Genomic DNA, 18,708 nt, shown 5'->3' on the forward strand with positions numbered 1-18,708 from the left:
TTACCAAAGAATTCTTGATGTGTGAAAATGTTGAGAAATTTCATTTCATATGAAATAATTTAGCTGCCCTTTTCTTAAATATTGTTAAATCAAATGAAGTAGAAAATAACAAATCTGGTGACCTTTTTTAAAACTTGGTTAAAGCACTTGCTTTCCTTTATTTTCTAGACTACCTTGGAAACAGGACTTTAATATTTTAATACTGAAAGAGAGTACTAATTTATGTTAAGCTCTTAGATACTGTTACTGAAATTGTTATATAAATACATGCATACTCCTTCTTTCTGAGCAAACACTATCACTTCCTATCTGAAAGGCATACAAGGACACACTCACACACAAACAGATAAAGGGCATTATAGAAGTGGTTTCCCACAACAAATCCATGAATCTTCCTGCATGTGCACCTATTTTCTGTTCTTTCTCTCTCATTTAAATGGGCATGTTTCCCCTACCAAAGTCTAATCCATTCCATGCTCTAGGCTCTAGACTCCATTCCTATCTACTGATTCAGAAAAATTAAGCTAGGGGTTAACTTCCTTCCAATGCATTTTCAACTGTCAGTTCTCTACTAGATCTTTCCCAATAGCGTTCAACATATACTCAAAAAGTTCTCAGACACCTGTAAACACACACTCTCTCACATGCACATTTGCATATGTATATATATATCTTATACATATTAAAGCATCTTTGACCCCTTATCTTCCTCCAGTGTCTGTGCTCTAAGAAAAAAATTCAGAAGAATTATCCTCATTAGTTTTCTCAATTTCCACACTTCTTTCTGTTTTAATCATTTTGATCTGGCTTTAGCACTCTTCTACTGACAAGTTCTTTCATTTTTTTTTCAATTGGATGAATAAATCCACTTGGTATTCTTCTTTTCTCATATTTCTTGGAAGTATTCGTACCATTAACCATTTCTTCTGACTTAATACCCTTTTCCCATTTCTTTCAATGAGAACATAATTTCTTGATTTTTCTGCTATCACACTGGTTATTCCCTTATTTTCTTTGCTTTCTTGTCTTCTGACAACTTTAGTAGAGGAATTAGTTGGAGTTCGATATTTTTCCATCGCATTCTTTCCCTGAGGATCACAAACACTCATGTATTCAAAGACCATCATAGTAATAATAATGAACTCTTATATTTACATCCCTGATTCAAGGTTTTCTTTGTGTTCCAGAACTAGATCTCTAACTCACAATGCCACATGTCCACTTGGTATTACCCGTGCCCTTGAACCCTGTGACTGAAACGATCTCTGCTATTTTGCTTGGCAAATATGCTCATTCTCTGCTGTTGTCCATCATAGTAAATGAGTGGTACACGTTTTATCCAGTTGTTTCAGTTGTAAATTGGTTTCTTTCATGGGTACATTTTTCTTCCTCACACCACTATTAAATCGATCACGAAGTCCTTTCCTCCACCTCAAATATATTCCTGGAATCCATCTCATTTTCTCTATCTCCATTACCACTAATAGTCTTAACCATCCTCACCCTTTTCCTACTAAATTCTTTGCCTCTTAAAGGTTTTATCACATTTATTCTTACTACTTCTCTCATCTTTCCAAAAAAAAAAAATGTGATTTGTCCTTTTCTTGATTAAAGCCCTCACTATATTTTCCTATATTCTTATACTACAATTAAAATTCTGTAACAGGGGAGTGGATGTAGTTCAGGTGGTTGAGCAACTCTTTCCTATGTACAAAGTCCTGTTACCTCCTATAAACAAACAAACAAACAAATGAAAAAATGTAAAAACACCGACTCTCTTTGGGGAGTAGATGTAGCTCAGTTGTTCAGTGCATGTAAAAGGTTCTGGGATCAATCCCCAGTGAAATATTCTGTAACAGACCTAATCCCTCAGCATTTCTTCCTCGACCCTTTATCTCACTCACTGCACTTCATCCAAATGACTTTCCAATAACATATATGGCTATAATTCTTTCTACTGATGGGCTTTTACAAATGCAGTCCTCTCTTCTTTAACCCCACTCTTCTTTAGTTAACCATTTTACACTCAGTTTGTGCATGATCTCCTAAAAGAGGCATTTCTGATCACCCAGACTAGGCTAAATCTCCTGTTGTAAAGCTTCACATCACTTGGACTTCTCTGTGTGTGGTAGTCATTGGTGCTGCTCTCCAAATGGATCTCATCCTCCTGACTTCTGGATACAGGGTCATGATGCACTGCCTTACCCTTTTAAGAGTTGGGGGTGGTTTTTTTGCTTGCTCTGGCTGATGACATTGGAGTGAACGCCCTATAAAATGGGAGTCATAAGAACCTGGTTCATTTTTCCATCCCTTTCTTAAGTGGAGTTCAGCAGTCACCAGAATAATGGCTGCTCAGTCAGGCTGGGTCTCTTAGTAACTCCATAAGTAGAGTTCTACTGCCATCACAGGCAATGAAATTTAGAATGATTTTTGCTACTGTGGTGTTAATTAGCCTATAGACAATATTCCATAGGGTTTATTAAGATAAGGTATTAATGGTATATTTCTATTTTAAAGAATGTCTAATCAGAAAGAATTTACCTCATGGGGAGAGGGATCATTTCTATTTTTACCTTGCTCTATGCTCAGCATGAAATCCAGTCCCTGACTCAGTAGGTCCACAGTGTATAATTGTGCCCTCCATACTCGATGCTCTACTACCGCAGATGCCAAGGGGCTTTATGCTGTGCTGCAGATGCATTTTAGACAGTCCTTTAGGTTAAGTTCTATGCTCTAACAGCTTCATTAAATTGATTGTATTTTAATCCCTACTCATTGCCAGATATTGCTAGCCAAATTATTTATCCAGTGCAGATCCTGGCACAAATATCACATGTCCAATTACAGGACACTGTAGATCCCCCCAGGGCCCACTGGATGGAACGTGAGAGAGTCTGGGCTATGATGTGGACCATTGACTATGGGGTGCAGTGATGCTCAGAGATGAACTTACCAGGTGCAATGGATGTATCACGATGATGGGAGAGAGTGTTGCTGTGGGGGGAGTGGGTGGCGGGGGCGGTGGGGTTGAATGGGACCTCATATATATTTTTTAATGTAATTAAAAATAATAATAATAAATAAATATTAAAAAAAAACAAAAAAAACAAAAAAAAAAAATATCACATGTCCAGTCATCGTAATGGGTTGGTTTTTAGTGGGCTCATTTTTGAATTGTACCTTCTGTTTTAGCAAAGATGGTGGGATTTGCAGTGCTTATCAGTGACTACCTCGGGCCCTGGTTGTTCTATCCATGTGTGCAAATAGCCTTGGAAGTACCTTGAGTAGAGCTACCAGTATTGAAATACAAATCAGTGCCATGCTTTTCTTATTTTCATTCTATTTCTTCCATTCCCACCCCAAAACTTAAAGGGAAGAACCTCAAGGACCATAATTAAGTCCCTGCTCACTTTGAATTCTATAGATATGCTTATACATTGGTAGGAAATAAAATAGTGAAGATACACAATCTTGATCAAATTCTTGGATTAACCTGGAGTCCATAAATAAGTACCATTAATTAGTGGCTAGATCTAATATTGTAGGGAAGAAAACTTTTTATTTCCACTGTAACTGACAGGAACCCAAATCAAGCTAGTCTAAGCAGTAATTCAATGTTCCAGGGCATTTGGTGCAGGATTGGAAACTAGGACTCAAAATGTGAGGATGGCAAAATTCTAGCCTTCCTTAGCCAGTAACAACAGGACTCTTCTTACCTAGTGCAGCTTTTTGGAACACATTCTTAATGGACCAGTATGAGTTATGTGACACCATTCCCAAATCCAATCTATGAGACCAGGCAGATTGGTAGTCTATACTAGCTCAGCTCGGGTCACATGGTAAGAAAATGTAATTAACAGACTTCTTAAAATTGGAATAGTTTAAGAGAGAGGAGAAGTTTCCTTAAGCAAGAGGGACTCTGAAACAGCAAAACACCAAATGCACAACAAATTTTTACATATCGAACAAAAGTCTGCATAAACTAAATATTTCTATGCTAATTAAATCTGTAAAATAAAGGGGTATTTTATTAGTGCTTTCATATATGCTTCCTTTATTCCTTTCTAGGGCTGTAATAACAAGTTACCATGAATTTAGTGGCTTAACACAACAGAAATTTATTTCTCACAGTTCTGGAGTCTAGAAGTCAGCAAAGTTTCAGGAGGGCCATGCGCTCTCTGAGGGCTCTAGAGAAGAATTCCTCCATGCCTCTTCCTAACTTCTGGAGGTGGCCAGCATTCCTTGCCACTCCCTGGGCTCATACCCTGTAACTCCCCTGCCTTGTTCTTCACATGGCCTTCTCCCTTGTGTGTCTCCATCTCTTCTCTTCTTATATGGGTACCCACCATGTTGGTTTAAAGGTCTACCCTCCTCCAATTAAATCTCATTTTATCATAATTAAATTGATCTGAATTGACATTTTCAAATAAGATCACATTCTTAGGTACTACGGCGAGTACCACAACATATCCTGAAATGGCTTCTTTCTTCACTTCACATTCTCCTTTCACATTAATAAAAAAGGACATAAATAAGTAGATAATTAGGCAACTTTACACATTCCTATGTAATTCCGTCCATGCTAATTTTCTGCCTTTATATCCATGTTTTACTTTTTCAGGACACCTGCATTCCTGTGTTTTAAAAAGTATCAATGCTCTTAACGGATGCTGGTCACTGGATTTTGTCCTTGTAGATTCTGAAACAATTGAAACTTTGATCACTATTCCCCTTTCTATAAAACCTAAGCAAATTGGGGGAAAAAAGGTTACATATAAAACAAATATTTGAACATCTTTAACACAGATATATGAAGTTCTTCCATGCAGTATTGATATGCAAATAAAGTTAATAACTTAAATGATTACTCTTTCAGGCAGCAGGTTACTTTTGGAAAAAAGCCTGTTCCAATTTTTTCTTTATTTTAAAATTTTCGATTTGAAATGAAGATCCTGAGATGCTAAAAAATATGTATAATGTATATTGCACTACAGGCATTATTTTAATTTTTACATAAAATGATTTTAATGAAATCATTTTTTCTTAGCAAAATTGTGGGTTAGCAGAAAAATCATACCCAAATAGAGTTCCCATATACCATCCTATTATTAACAGCTATCATTCATGTAGTACATTTGTTACAATTGAAGAAAGCACATTTTACTACTGTCTATAGACCATGGTTTAATTTACTGTCCTCTGTTTGTGTTGTACAGTCCCGTTGACTTTTTAAATTTTTATGGTATATATACAACTTAAAATATCCCCTTTTAACCACATTTAAATATATAATGCAGTGCTGTTGATCACATTCATTATGTTTGCTATAATCACATCTTTGTGTATCTGATATTAGTTTTCAGGAAGACATGATTGTCTCAGCCTGGTAGACAGTAAACCTGCAGAACAGGATTAATTAAGGGAAAACTGCCTGTGTCCACGTTTAATACTTCATAAGAAAGTGGATTTGGTGTGGATTGGTTTTCTGCTATCCAGTCTGAAGTGTCTCTACATGGGAAGTTTTACCTTAACCTGTTAGTTATTGGCTTTGCCTCTAGACTAGACAGTCATGCCCTAGTGAGTAATTGCCTGAATAGTTACAACTTAAAGTAGAAAGAATTGTTTGGGCCCAATTTCCAGGGACATGAGGATGTTACAGATTTTGTGTCATTAAGAATCCCCTAGACTTTCCTTCGCCAGTATCTGGCTTTCTACAAGATGAGTTGTTTCCCAAAGGGTGTTTTATGAATACAAGCAACTTTCCAAAGGTGTTTATTCCAAATTCAGTATTTAAAAACAAACACAATTATTTTGTATGCCTATATGTATATGCAGTTCTTTTTAAAATGGAAATGCTTGAAGACTTCTCAATGTGTATCCTAATGAAAGGTCAAGAGGTAGACTGGACTTCTGCTATCCAATCTACTGACTGAAATACATCAGAGTCAAAGTTCTGTGAGTTGCTTTGCCTTTTCATCCTTGTTGGAGGATGGCTATTCCACCTCTGATATCAGAGCCACATTCAGACATGCAAAGGAAGGCTGGAGAGAAAAAATAAAGTCATCCAGCTTTGAAGAGCCTCCTTGGGAATTTCAAGTGGTGAATTTGTCTTGCATTTAGTTAGCAGAAACTTGCTTTGTAATGACCCTTTACTAAAGAAAAGCTGGAAAATATATTTTTTTCAGCCCAGGCATATTCTTTTTCAAAGAAAAGTAAGACTCCTCTCTTAAGGACAAAGGGAAGGGTGAGGGTGGCTAGGCAGCCTGCTGCAGCAATACAGTCAGACTGTGATCATGTGCATATATTTAACTACTTTTTGAAGGCTAATTTTGCTTTTGACTCACTTTGCAGTAGAAATTGTCAACTAATATGAAGAAATCAGTTATATTTCAGACTTGTGGATTCAATTAAAAATCAAATTAGGACTGCAAACACAGAGAGCTGATGCAAGATGATGCAGCAAAAAGAAACACAGAATCCTGGTGCCACTATCAGGATAGAGGTGGTCACAGAAGCACACACAGCTAGTGGACACAGGGAGTAGACAACTGGGAGGGGGGGTGCGGGGGAGAGAAACTAAAAAAATAAAGTAAAATAAAATTAGATTAGTTTGAATATTTCCAATTGAAAGGATTCCAATTTATTTAAAACATGTGTACATATAACCACAGAGTGCTAGAAATAGAAAGACAAAGTCATAATAAAGTTCTAATATCAAACATGTTTTATAAATGAAAAAAACATAAACATAAACATGACATTTTATTTTCTTCTAATTAGACTAGGTAATTTCAGCCACTCCTTTTCTTTGTTTTGCTGTTAGGTTTACTGCATAAGTAGTAAACACTTATGATTGATGCTTCCATTATTGATAAATTACTAGGTCTGTCAAGTAAGTAGATCTGTTTCAGTAGAACTAAGGAAAACTGACAATTTCAGTCAAATCAGCTTAGCTTCAGAGTATAGATCCCTGTTTAATCATTCCAGTTTGTAAAATTCCCATATTAAGGGTCTTAAAACATATTTTTTAAAGTCTCTATAATCTAAACTTGTTCAACTGTAATTTAAGTTAAATTTTTGAAGGCATCAATTTATTTAATAGGATTTAACAATCCTATTAAAAATAGGGATTAAAATAAGACTTGGTTGCTATGCTAAAGTTGCAGCAAAGCCAGGAGTACTGAACCACAGAAGAAACCCAAATCCAGCACTCAGGAGAAGTGGAGGAACAGATTTATTATGTGCAGGCCCAGAAGAGAGTCAGTCTTTAAATTCTGAGCCCTGTTTTTCAGTTTCCTTACTTTTGTTTAGGATTTCAGGTGGGATCAGCATAACTTTTGCTCATTGGCTAATGCGTTGCGAAGTGAAATTTCCAAGCAGATTTAGAGAGGCAGAATGCAGGTACAAGGCTATGCTTTCACGGGCTAATTTATAGACAAAGGGGTAGGAGTCATTCATTTGATATTTTCCTTCAAGGCCCTGTTTTCACAGGCTGATTTACAGAAGCAGGGGCATGAGTGACTTCTGAGATATTTTCACAAGGTTATGCTTTTTATTTCTCAACACTAAACTAATTTAGTGGGAGCACTAGATATTTGAATACATAATTTAGTGGGAGCACTAGATATTTGAATACAAATTAAATCCAATGAGAGACTTTCTTTAACTGAAGTATCTGCAGCCATTTGGAAGAATCCAGTAGAGGGGAACACACTCTATGATATACCAGATTAGGCAAACATACAAGGTTTTTACTGAGAAAGTGCCTTTGTGGGAATCATTAGCTTTGATTGGTCAAGGACTTATCAGTATCAGAAATTCATGAGTGACTGAAGGAAGTGTTTGGAAATAAACTGGATAGAATGCATGATTTTTGACTGAAGTCATTTGCTCCCAGTGTTAAAAACTTGATTTTATTCTCTAAAAATGGGTTAGAGGGCTCTATGTATAGAATTCAAGGGACCTATGTATAGAATTCAATATTGCAGTCAAACCTTTATTTTTCCTAACTTTTAACTGATATTTTGCATATTCTTGAGTTTTGATCATAGGCAGCCAAACTAATAAAATATTCCCATATGTCACTTTGTCACCAAGTCACAGATAATTTCATATCTTATTAAAATTATTGTAAATATCTCAAAATATTATTTATATACTATTTTGTATTTACACCAGGTATTTGTGAAACTTGCCCCCTGTCATTTAATGAAATAAGAGTCCATATTATACCACATATTTGGTTTTTAACACACCTTAATCATTACATTTTAATATGATTGATTTCCTTTGCAATCTTATGAATTTTATTTGGAGCATTCAAAAGCATTATTTTGGGAAGTTTAATAGACTTCACTAAATTTCCAAAAGAGTCCATATATAAAAGGTTTTGGACTCTGACAAGCAATAAAAATTACTGAAGGTTTTTAAACAGGGAATTAAAATAGTCATATATACATTTTTTAAAAAGCTTAATCATGTATAGGGTAGATGAGGAACTTTTATGAGGCATGGAAAAAGGTTTGGAAAAGAAAGGGAGACTGGAGGCAAAGAGACCTTCTAGATGCTTACTACAGAGTCTCAGGCATGGGTGAGAAAGTGTGTCAAAATAAAAGCAATATTATTGGTACCTGCTATGAAGGAAGCACTTAGGGTGATACAAAGAAAATGATTGGGAGTCCTGGGGAGCTGCCTTTCATTAGTAGTGGAATTGAGGCTAAGATTGAAGGATAAGAGCCAAGTCTGCAAAATGCTAGGGAGATGTGTTCTAGGTGGAGAGAGGCTTGATGCAGTCAAAGAACAGAGAGAAATATGGCTAGAAAATAAGGGAGATTAAGGTCTGAGAGATTCACAGGACTGAGATTGTTGGTTGAGACAAGTTCAGATTTTCTTCAAGTGCAATGTGAAGTCATTAAAGGATTTTTAAATGAAAGGAAATTTGTTTCAATGCGAGAATGGATTTTGGAACACAACAAAAACCATTAGAAAGCTGTCAGAGGCTTCAAAGAGAGATGATGGCTTAACTTCAACACAGTTTTCTTTTGTAGTTTTACCTTCACCTGGCTCTTGAATTAAAATTGTAAAATGGAATAATATTTACTATTATTTCTATTCTTCTTTTCCATGTTTCTCTATATGGTCTCACTTCTTCCCTATTTTGTTTAATTTTTTATTTTCTCCAATACGTTTCAATCCTGCATTTATTCCTATTTAAATACATTCTGTTAAAAGCTCAACATTTCATTCCTGATCATCATTATATATTTGGTCACTAGATAGTAATCTTTACTTGGTTCATTAGCATGATCTTAATAGTTGAGCCATGGAAAAAACATATAATTATATGTCTTAAACCATGAACCACTATTTAAGATGTCTATCTCCACTAAAACTGAATCCTTTCAAGAATTCTCCTCCATTTTGAATACTTGCTGTTCTCCATTCAAATTTTAATTTTCTTTCTTTCTTTAAATCACAAAGAACTCAAATTAGATTCCATCCTAGTACTGTTTATCACATATTTTTGAGACTATATTTTATCTTACATAACTTGTAACCTCTGTGGTTCAAATACATGTATTTTGTTTTACTTCTTTTAATATTTTCTAAATGGCTCATTAAAGCCATGTCTACGTAGTTTAAAAAGCTACCGATTAGGTCACTCTCCAAAAACAAAAACAGTTATTTAACAATCATCTAGACCAGAAAAGTTTTTGTATTTGGCTTGTACAATATGCTAAGTATTGTGAGTATTTAGAATTAGATTTCACATAACTTGGGACATACACGTAGATTCACCTTTCCTTTTTCTCTCCTGGTGTTGGAATCTTAAGACCTGGATTCAGCATTCACATATGGGGACAATCAGAAGAGGAGTCAGAGTGATAGCTTCTTTCAGAGTGGGACAGCATTTACTTTAAAAGTTAAAAAGTTTTCTGTGGCTTCTGGAATGCTTTGCTCTTTGAAGTGGCCTGCTTGACCCCATAAGCATTGAATTGGTGAATCCTCAACTAGGCCAAGCCTCTGGTTGGTTGACTGAATGTTTTCTTGATTTGACACCTGATTCTAACTATTCTCATTTTTAAAAAGGAGTCCCTATAAAATACTCATTTTTATTATACATAATAGATTTTCTATAACTGGCAGTTATAAAGACAGATTCAATTTAAGAAATAAAAAAATATTTTTGAGGTTAGGGTATCATATCTGATAGAGATTCACATTGCAAGCTTAATTAAATAGTTCATCAGTGTTTATCATTTCATAAAATTTATAAATTGGCAAAATGACATTCATCATTATTAAGTCACCTTAAAATTTCTAAATTCTGCTTGTGATTTATAATAAGCTAAGGATATAATTCATAACTTATAAGAAGATGCATAAATCATGCAAATGTTTCTAGTCATTCTGAATGTTGTTTGTGTTTTTAAGTCGTGTCTTATATTTATGGCTATAAAATGGTTAAAAATAGTTGTAGCTATAGCTGTTTTGAGTTAAATTACTTATAAATAATTGAGAAATGAAATAGCAGAGACAGAACTTTGTTAAATTAGTCAAGTTTATGTACCCTATTTTTAAATCAATTATTGTAAAACGGATGATTATGTAAAGATAGTTTTCAACTAATTAGATAATAGTTACCAAATATAAGAGAGATTAGAAAGATGATACACGAGTCCTTTAGCAGTCACATTAAGTGCTTATGATTTAAACATGACACAATTTATGCTCAGGATAGATAGATGTAAATAGTAGTCATTTCCCCAGATCCAAACAGTGGATATCTATTTACAAATGGCCTTGAGTTATATAAGATTCTCTGCCTTCCCTTACTTTTATAGGGCTCTCTGACCATTAGACTTTTCATAATATTTAAAGATTTTGTCACATTAAAAACTTTAGTGAATTCCTTTTAGTTTCTGTAATTTGGCATTTGGAGAAGTTGAATATCTTCTTTCATTTCTTTATCCTGTACATGTTAAACAGTATTTTAAAAACCTAACAGGCAATTTCAATCCACTTATTCCTCAAAACAATCATAAAACTGCTGAATTTTGCATGAATTGGATTTATGTGAAAATGGGCTGTAGTTTATAGATATCATTTCCCCTTTTGGAAGGAGAGGCAGTTAAAGTGATTTTATGTAGAATGAGTAACTGAAGAATTCATTCTAACCGATTATATGACTGTATTAGCTGCTCCTTATGGATACAATTATAACTTCTAGAAGAAATTGAAATGTTTCTAACACTGAATAACTCTTTCTTTTCAATAGAATATCCTGAGCAACCTTGATTTAACTGAAGGAGTGATGGCAAGGGGCTTATTCTCTTTTTTTAACCACTTGCAAACTAGCGTCAGGTGTCCATATTCTGTGTCCTTCTTCGAAGTCTAACCCAAGATTGTGAGCAGCTAAGATAACAGATTCTGAGCCCAGGCTGGCATATTCACAATCAAACATTTATGAGTCCACAGTCCTTGACTTCAGTGACTTCAACAGTTCATCTGGGTCAAATTTATACTTTCTCCAAAATGCAAAGGCTGTAATGTATAAATAACACTGGACACTCACTCCTTGGTTAGTCAAATGTGAGATGCAATGGTACTTGCAATTGTGAGCAAGAAATTTGGTTAAAGATCTCCCAGAAGAGAATTTACTTTGTCCCAAAATTCTGGGATTGACTGTTCTCTTAACAATATTGGTTGGCTTCCCAAATAGGTACCAAATCAAGGCATTAACATTTATGCAAAAAATATATATCTTAAACCTGAAAGCCAGGATCATACCTCTGGTTAAAAGAGACACATAATGCACTATATAAGGAAGTTAGAACAGCCAATGAGGACACTGGTAAGCTTATGCATGTGTGATTTGTGAAAGTCTGTGGACCACAATACGTGGTTCAGCTTCTACAGATACCCCAGTTTCAAGATCTCAAGTAGGGCTTCAAATTAGTATACTGTATAAACTGCCATCTCCCTGTTCCAAGGTTCAGTTTTCTCAAAATCCTTCCCATTAATTTTTGACATTAGAAGCAGTAGTTTATTTCTCTCTGGTTTAACTTCATCAAAGAGATTATATCAGAAGTGGGTCAAGTGTTTTAACTTAATTTGTGTAACATTCTATCAGAAACTAGAGAATCCTTGCAGGCTAGTCTAGGTTTTATTGAACTAATGTATGAAAATCATGGTTCATTGCATTTAATATCACATTTAATTCCTGTAGTAGTTATGGTAAAAGAAGGGTATATTTATTGTGCCTTCATAGATGAAGAAATGATGACATGGAATTTCAGCGATATATCCAAGATGCCACAGGCATTAAATGGGGTATGTATGTCTATTTCACATCACAGAGCTGGTTTGCAAACCTAATTCAAGATTTTGGACTTCTGAAGCAGATTTCTCTGTTCATGATGATTCTCTTTCAATTTTCTATGATAGTACAACAAATCTTATGCAACTTACTAGATAACATTTTTAAAAACCGGTAGCAATTGCTAAGTATGAATGTAGAAATTTATGAACAAGTTGTTAGACTTCAGTTGAAATCTTGCTTTTTACCTCTGTGCACTAGAAGGTAACTACTTTATCAAATTGAACTGAAGTTTTTTTCTTTTTAATTTTTATTCTCTTACTTGATGGCTGTTTTCCTTAAATTTAAACGTTTCATATTTTAAAAATCAATTTATACAGATTAATGCTTTCATGAGTAGAGAACAGAACCTTGCTTGGATGAGGATTCTGACAGTTTGATGAGGATTCTAGGCTTGACTGCTCACCCATCCTGAAGCCTAGAGTACATATATTTCAAATTTATACCTCAAAAACCACACACTTTTTTAATAATTCTCCCCTTCCCCCCTTTGCAGCTCCTTCTGTGTGGTCTGCTCTCTGTCCATTTGCTGTGTGTTCTTCTGTGTCTGTATTTATTTTTTTATTTATTTCCCTTCCCTGTATTGGGGCTTGCTTGCTGTCTGTTCTGTGTCCATTCGCTGCATACTCTTCTGATTTTTTTTTTTTTTGCTTGTCTCCCTTTTTTTGCGTCATCTGGCTGAGTCGGCTCTCTGTGGCGCTTTTGGGCCTGGCAGCACTCCACCACTCTTGCAGGCCACAGCATGTGGGCGAGCCTGCCTTCACAAGGAGCCCTCAGGACTCGAACCCAGGGCCTCCCATATGGTAGATGGGAGCCCACCTGATTGAGCCACAGCTGCTCCCAAACCATACCATTTTATGTGCCACAGTCTTTAGAGGTGGTGATAAATATCAAAACAGGTAATGGAAAACCTGTTGTACTTACTCTAAAAAGTAATAAGTGTTCTTCCAAAAATTATCTATTTTAGCATACTAAATAATTATTTTTATTACTTTTGGTTACTTTACCTGAGACTCCTAAAATGGTCCTTTATATAAATACAAATTCAGCAAAGATATTTACCAAAAAAAGTGATTTGTGATGTTATGTATCAAAAGTTTGGGAAAACATTCATGTCATTATTTAAATACTGAACTATTGCTTTAAATAACAAATTTGGCACAAAGATCTTAAAAAATTTAACTGATCTATAAGCTACCTGTATAATTCATAATTTAAAAAATACTTGGCCTTTTACATTCTTCAGATACTTCTGAAATAAGCCATGCATTTCTGGTGTTATTGCCTGGCAGATACTCCTTATGAGATGAAGAAATGTGTCCTGGACTTTGAAGAAGTATCTATTTTATTTCTAAAATGTGTTTGATTGGATCTCCTATTTTTTTCTGGTACCTCTTGTCATAGGAGCAAGCAAGGTTGTGAACACAAATGTTGTGGGAAATGGCTTAAAAAGTCTGTCTCCTTAAACTCTTCACCTTATCCCAGGTAAGTGACTTCTTTTTGAGCAGCATAGTACTTCCTCTGCCTGAAAAGCCGTCCTTCTTGGTCTTTGTCTGCTCTATACAAGCTCACCATTTAGAACTCAGCTAAAATATCACTTATTCAAAAGAGGGTATCTTGACCTCCCCTGCATACCTTTGACCTGGTTTTGCTTTTATTTCAGTTGTTTATTTTATTTTAAAACAACTTAAAACTGTTTCGTATAATTATCAATTAATTTTTTGTTTTTCTTAAAATGTAAGCTTCATGAGAGCAAGACCCATTTCTGTCGAGTTACCATTTAGAACAGCATTTATAACTTAATAAATACTATTTATTTCACTCAATAAATGAAGGGGTGATAAAAACCATTCTTGCACATACATAGACACACTTCCTCATGTATTTTCCCACACAGGAAAATTGTGTCAGAGCCATTAAAAGAGAGGGAAAACATCAGTTTTCTCAACTATTAGAGTATTCCATGGCTATTCGAATCATGGGATTTTAAGCTGGAGGGCAACTTTGCAATCTTCCATATTGATCCCTTTGACAGAGATTAATTATGTTAGCAGAAATAGGTCAGCACCCTTCGGCTCTAGTTTTATCTAGCTTTAAAGAGAACATGAGTGGAGTTCTAAAACGATACAGCAAACTGTATAACAAAATTTAACAAAATGCATTGTGTTACGTTTTGTTAAAATGCATGAGTGATGTGTGAGTGTATGTGCATGTGCTTGTATTAATACCACAAAGGCATGTTAAATCAGGAGTGAAACCATCCAATGATGGTTAGGTTGTGTTGAATATAATTTCATTTGATTCTCCTCCCATGGAAATGGCAAGCCATTTTTGATAGCTTTTTCTCTTTCTTAGCCTTGTTTTTGTGTATTAGAGGACTCATTTCTCCAATGGACTTTCTTGTTATTATAATTATTTTTCAAGCAAATACAAGAATGAGAACAAGCCTGCTCATTTTATCTACAGAGTATAACTCAGAAGGGAATTTGTTGATGGTTCAAACACAGTTTGGAATTATTTGTTCTTTTTGTGACATGGGTCTATGAAAAAATTTTAGTCAAAAAACAATTTTGTAAGGAGGGATACCATGTCCTGTGGACACTTTCCCGGACGACTAGCCCTGGCTTTCAAGAGGTGTTTTTATGGCCTTCATTTGGGTTGGCGCTTTGAAGAGAGAATAGTGGCCTGGCTTTGTGTTTTGTGAGATTGTCCTAGGGAGAAGCACAATGGAGTAACGGGGAAAAGGTGTGTATATGTGGGAAATAGAGAAAAAGAAAGGGAAAGAAAGGTTTGTGTTGACTTTCTGCTTTAATGTTTCCTGTTTCTGCATTTATTAGCATAATTTTCCAAGCACCCTGTTTATCACACAGGGCATAACTTTAGAAAATCAAATAACGAGAGGCATGCCACTCTAGCCTTTGAGGTGTGTTCTTTTTATCCCTGAGGGCCCCTCTCCATTCCACTGGATGCAGCGAGCTGGATAATGACAGGCACCCCGAGGGCGCTCTTGGCACCCAAAGGCACCACACACAGATCCCGGCCTCCCTCGCGCATTTCCTTAGGGAAGGCCCAACTCTAAAGCTCCTGCAAACACCAGGTCTGTGGGGGCCCCGCGACACGGCCCCTCGGGGCAACTCGGGCAGAACAGGACAGCCCTCGAGTTGGCCAAAAGCTGGCCAGGCGCTGCCCCTGGGACGCACAGGGGCCCCCTCCCAGGCAGAGGAGTGCCCGTAACTGCTCTCGACCCCCTGGCGTCATCCGGGGCACACACAGGAAAGGCGCCTGCGGCGGCGCGCAGGGGACGCCGGGAACGGGAGCAGCGCCGCCGCTCGCCGCGGGCGCCTGAGGCACAACCCGCAGCGCTCCAGGGGCCCAGGAGGGGCCGGCGGGGCGCGTTCCCGCAGCGACAGCGAGACCACCCCGCCGCGGAGAGCGGCTGAGCGGGAACACAGAGCCAGGACAGGCGAACGAGGGATGGCCACTGGGCGGAGGGCCGGATCCGAGCCCCTGCCCGTCCCCGCACCCGCCAAGCAGGTGGGGAAGAGGCGAGGGCCCGCGGGCAGAGCGCGGGGAGCGGTCCCGTTCCCCATCCATGTCGGTCCCGAGTCCTGCGCGGCTCAGGCCCGGCCAGGGACAGCACAGCGCCACCGCATCCGTCACGCGGAGGGTGTGTTCTAGTATGACAGACTCGTTTCTTATGGTTTTGAATACTCTTTTCCTTTGGACACCTCTAGATTTTTCCCTTGAAGGCCTGTATTATGTGGAGGATTCGAGCAGTCGGATACTCTACTTATAAGATGTGAAAACAGAAAACTCACTCTTACAGACTATGCAAGTATCATCTTTATGGTAAACTTCAAATTCCATTTTCAAATAACTGTGACTTTAAAAGCTCTTGTCCTTTTGCAAATGATTTTTAGTACTTTAAATTTCTTTAGCAGTTGTGCTTATGATGTTTATTGACCTGGCACAATTTCTTATATAGCGTTTCTCCTTCTAGTTGTGTGAAGTTCCATAGTATAATGTAGCTTCACCAAAAAGGCAACACCATAAAATTCATTCTAATGTTGGTAAATTATGTCTGATTTTCTGTAAATAAAACTTACACCGACTCATTTAATTCTAAAGGATATTGTGGAAGAATGGCATCCTAAATTCTCAACTTCAAACACTTGTTCCCTCTTTCATATTTCCAATACATCCTATATGTAACTCTTTATAAAATTCAGGTGTGTAAGAAATTAAAACAAAATTATGCCATTTATAGCATATTACAGTTTATAGAGTACTATAAATTAACTTATTTAATTTTCATTACAATCTTGATGAGTAGGAAGTGCTTCATTCCATCTTGCTATGGTACAATCAAGATGTGACTCTGGAAACAATTAGGAAATAATTACACAAAGTCCTCATGTTTATGTGACAAAATGAGTTGTGGAGTCGTGATTTTCAGATACTTTCCAGTTCTTTCCTCTACATAATGTTTACTTCACTCCCATTATGGTGTGACTTTGTGTAACACTAGGTTTTCTTCAGTTCTGGTTCTTTGGGGAGTCAATGCTAGGAATTATCCAGCAATGTTGAAAAAAGTCTTTGCCGTTTATTGTCTTTCTTGCTCTCAGTTTCTCTTCAGCTGCTTACTTGACTTTTGTTCTGAGACATTATACAGTCGAGGATATGAAAATAATAAACAAATCAAGGAAAACAGAAATGTAAATTTCAGGATTTCTTCTAATCTGCTAACTGAAGAAAGGGTCGAATTAGTTAGGGTTCTCTAGGGAAACAGAATCAGCAAGGGATATCTGTCAATAGTAAGAGATTTATCAGAGTCTCTTATGGAGCCGTGGGTATGCACAAGTCCAGGTTCTGCAGGCAAAACGCAACCAGGAGCTCCGATGGAAGTCCACCGAAAATTCTTGATGAGGTCTGGGAGATGCTGGCTGTCCAAAGACAAGCTAGGAAATTTTCTCTCAATGCTGGAATCACTTCCTCTTTTAAGGGATTCAACTGATTGGGTTAAGTGTCACTCATTGCTGATGGCTATCTCCCTGATTGATGTAATTATAACCAGCTATCTATGATCCACCACTGCAGTAAACTCAATGGTACCTAAAGTCCATAAATGCCCTTGTATTATAATTAGCCCAGTGCTTCCTTGACCAAACATCCGGGCAAGTTGACATAATAGCCTTAACCATCACAGGGTCTAACCGTCTTAGTCTTTTGTTCTGGAGCATGGTATCTTTATTATTTTGAAAACATGAAAAAACAAATACATATGTAGTTACTAACAACTGTGAATACTGAGTTCTTTCTTCTTTGAAATTTTTCTCATAGTAGAGATGTCTGTAAATGATATTACTAGGTCAAATGGTATAAGTGATTTTTTATAGCTCTATTCAAATTGCTTTCAGAAAAGATTATTGCAAATTATATTTCCATAATCAAATGATCCAATTGACTCACTAGCATTGAATATTGTTAAATATAAAGAGGAAAATGCCATTTCACTGAGCTATTAAATAAGAAAAATCTATTAATTATAAAAACTCATAACTCCATAGGATAATTAATGTCCACGTTTTTACCAAACTCCTAACAGCAACTACACTGATCTTTCAAATTTCAGGTCCACTTAGCAGCTCTACTTGATATCTTTCCATGGGGCTCCCACGTTGTTCTTTTTGTTGGTTGGTTGTTTTATTTGAGATTTATTAATTTATTTATTTCTCCTCCCTCCCCTCCCCACTACTGTCTGATTTCTGTGTCCATTCACTGTGTTATTCTGTGTCTGCTTGTATTCTCATTAGGTGGCTCTGGGAACCAGTTCTGTGACCTTATGGAGTGGGAGAGAGGCAATCATTCTCTTGCACCACCTCTGTTCCCTGATCAGCTTCGTCTCTTATTATCTTTCCTCTGTGTCTCTTTTTGTTACATCATCTTGCTGCGCCAGCCCTCCACATGGGCCAGCACTCCCACGCAGGGCAGCATTCCTGTTTGGGGCAGTAATCTGCACAGGCCAGCACTCCATGTGGACCAGCTCGCCCCATGGGCCAGCTTGCCTTCACCAGGAGGCCCTGGGCATCAAACCCTGGACCTCCTGTATGGTAGATGGGGGCCCAATTGCCTCAGCCACATCTGCTTCCCACATTGGTTTTATAATAAAATCCAGTCCACTTAGTATGATATGCACTCCAATTCTTCTTCCAGGAAAACAGAAGTCTAATTTCTGGGCATATCCAAATCCCATACTCTGTATTTCAGTCTTAAAGAACTACTTAATATTCCTCTGCCTTAGACGTTTTCATATGTCCATCAATTTTGCA

At 36.9% G+C, this 18,708-nt stretch overlaps 1 protein-coding gene across 3 annotated transcripts in view; it reads left to right on the forward strand.

The window, feature by feature from the left end:
- The first annotated feature begins 15,710 nt into the window (after positions 1-15,710).
- LOC131275579 (CUB and sushi domain-containing protein 1-like) overlaps positions 15,711-18,708 on the forward strand; it is a 322,424-nt gene continuing 319,426 nt past the window's right edge. Inside the window, exons 1-2 of one of the 3 annotated variants that reach the window (XM_071211297.1) lie at positions 15,711-15,913; positions 16,114-16,228. The gene's annotated coding sequence lies outside the window, so the exon portion shown is untranslated. The remainder of the gene's footprint in view (positions 15,914-16,113; positions 16,229-18,708) is intronic. The other 2 variants (XR_011647208.1, XM_071211295.1) reach the window with 2 other exon arrangements.

Source organism: Dasypus novemcinctus, chromosome 23 (assembly GCF_030445035.2).
Source record: "Dasypus novemcinctus isolate mDasNov1 chromosome 23, mDasNov1.1.hap2, whole genome shotgun sequence".
NCBI lineage: Eukaryota > Metazoa > Chordata > Mammalia > Cingulata > Dasypodidae > Dasypus > Dasypus novemcinctus.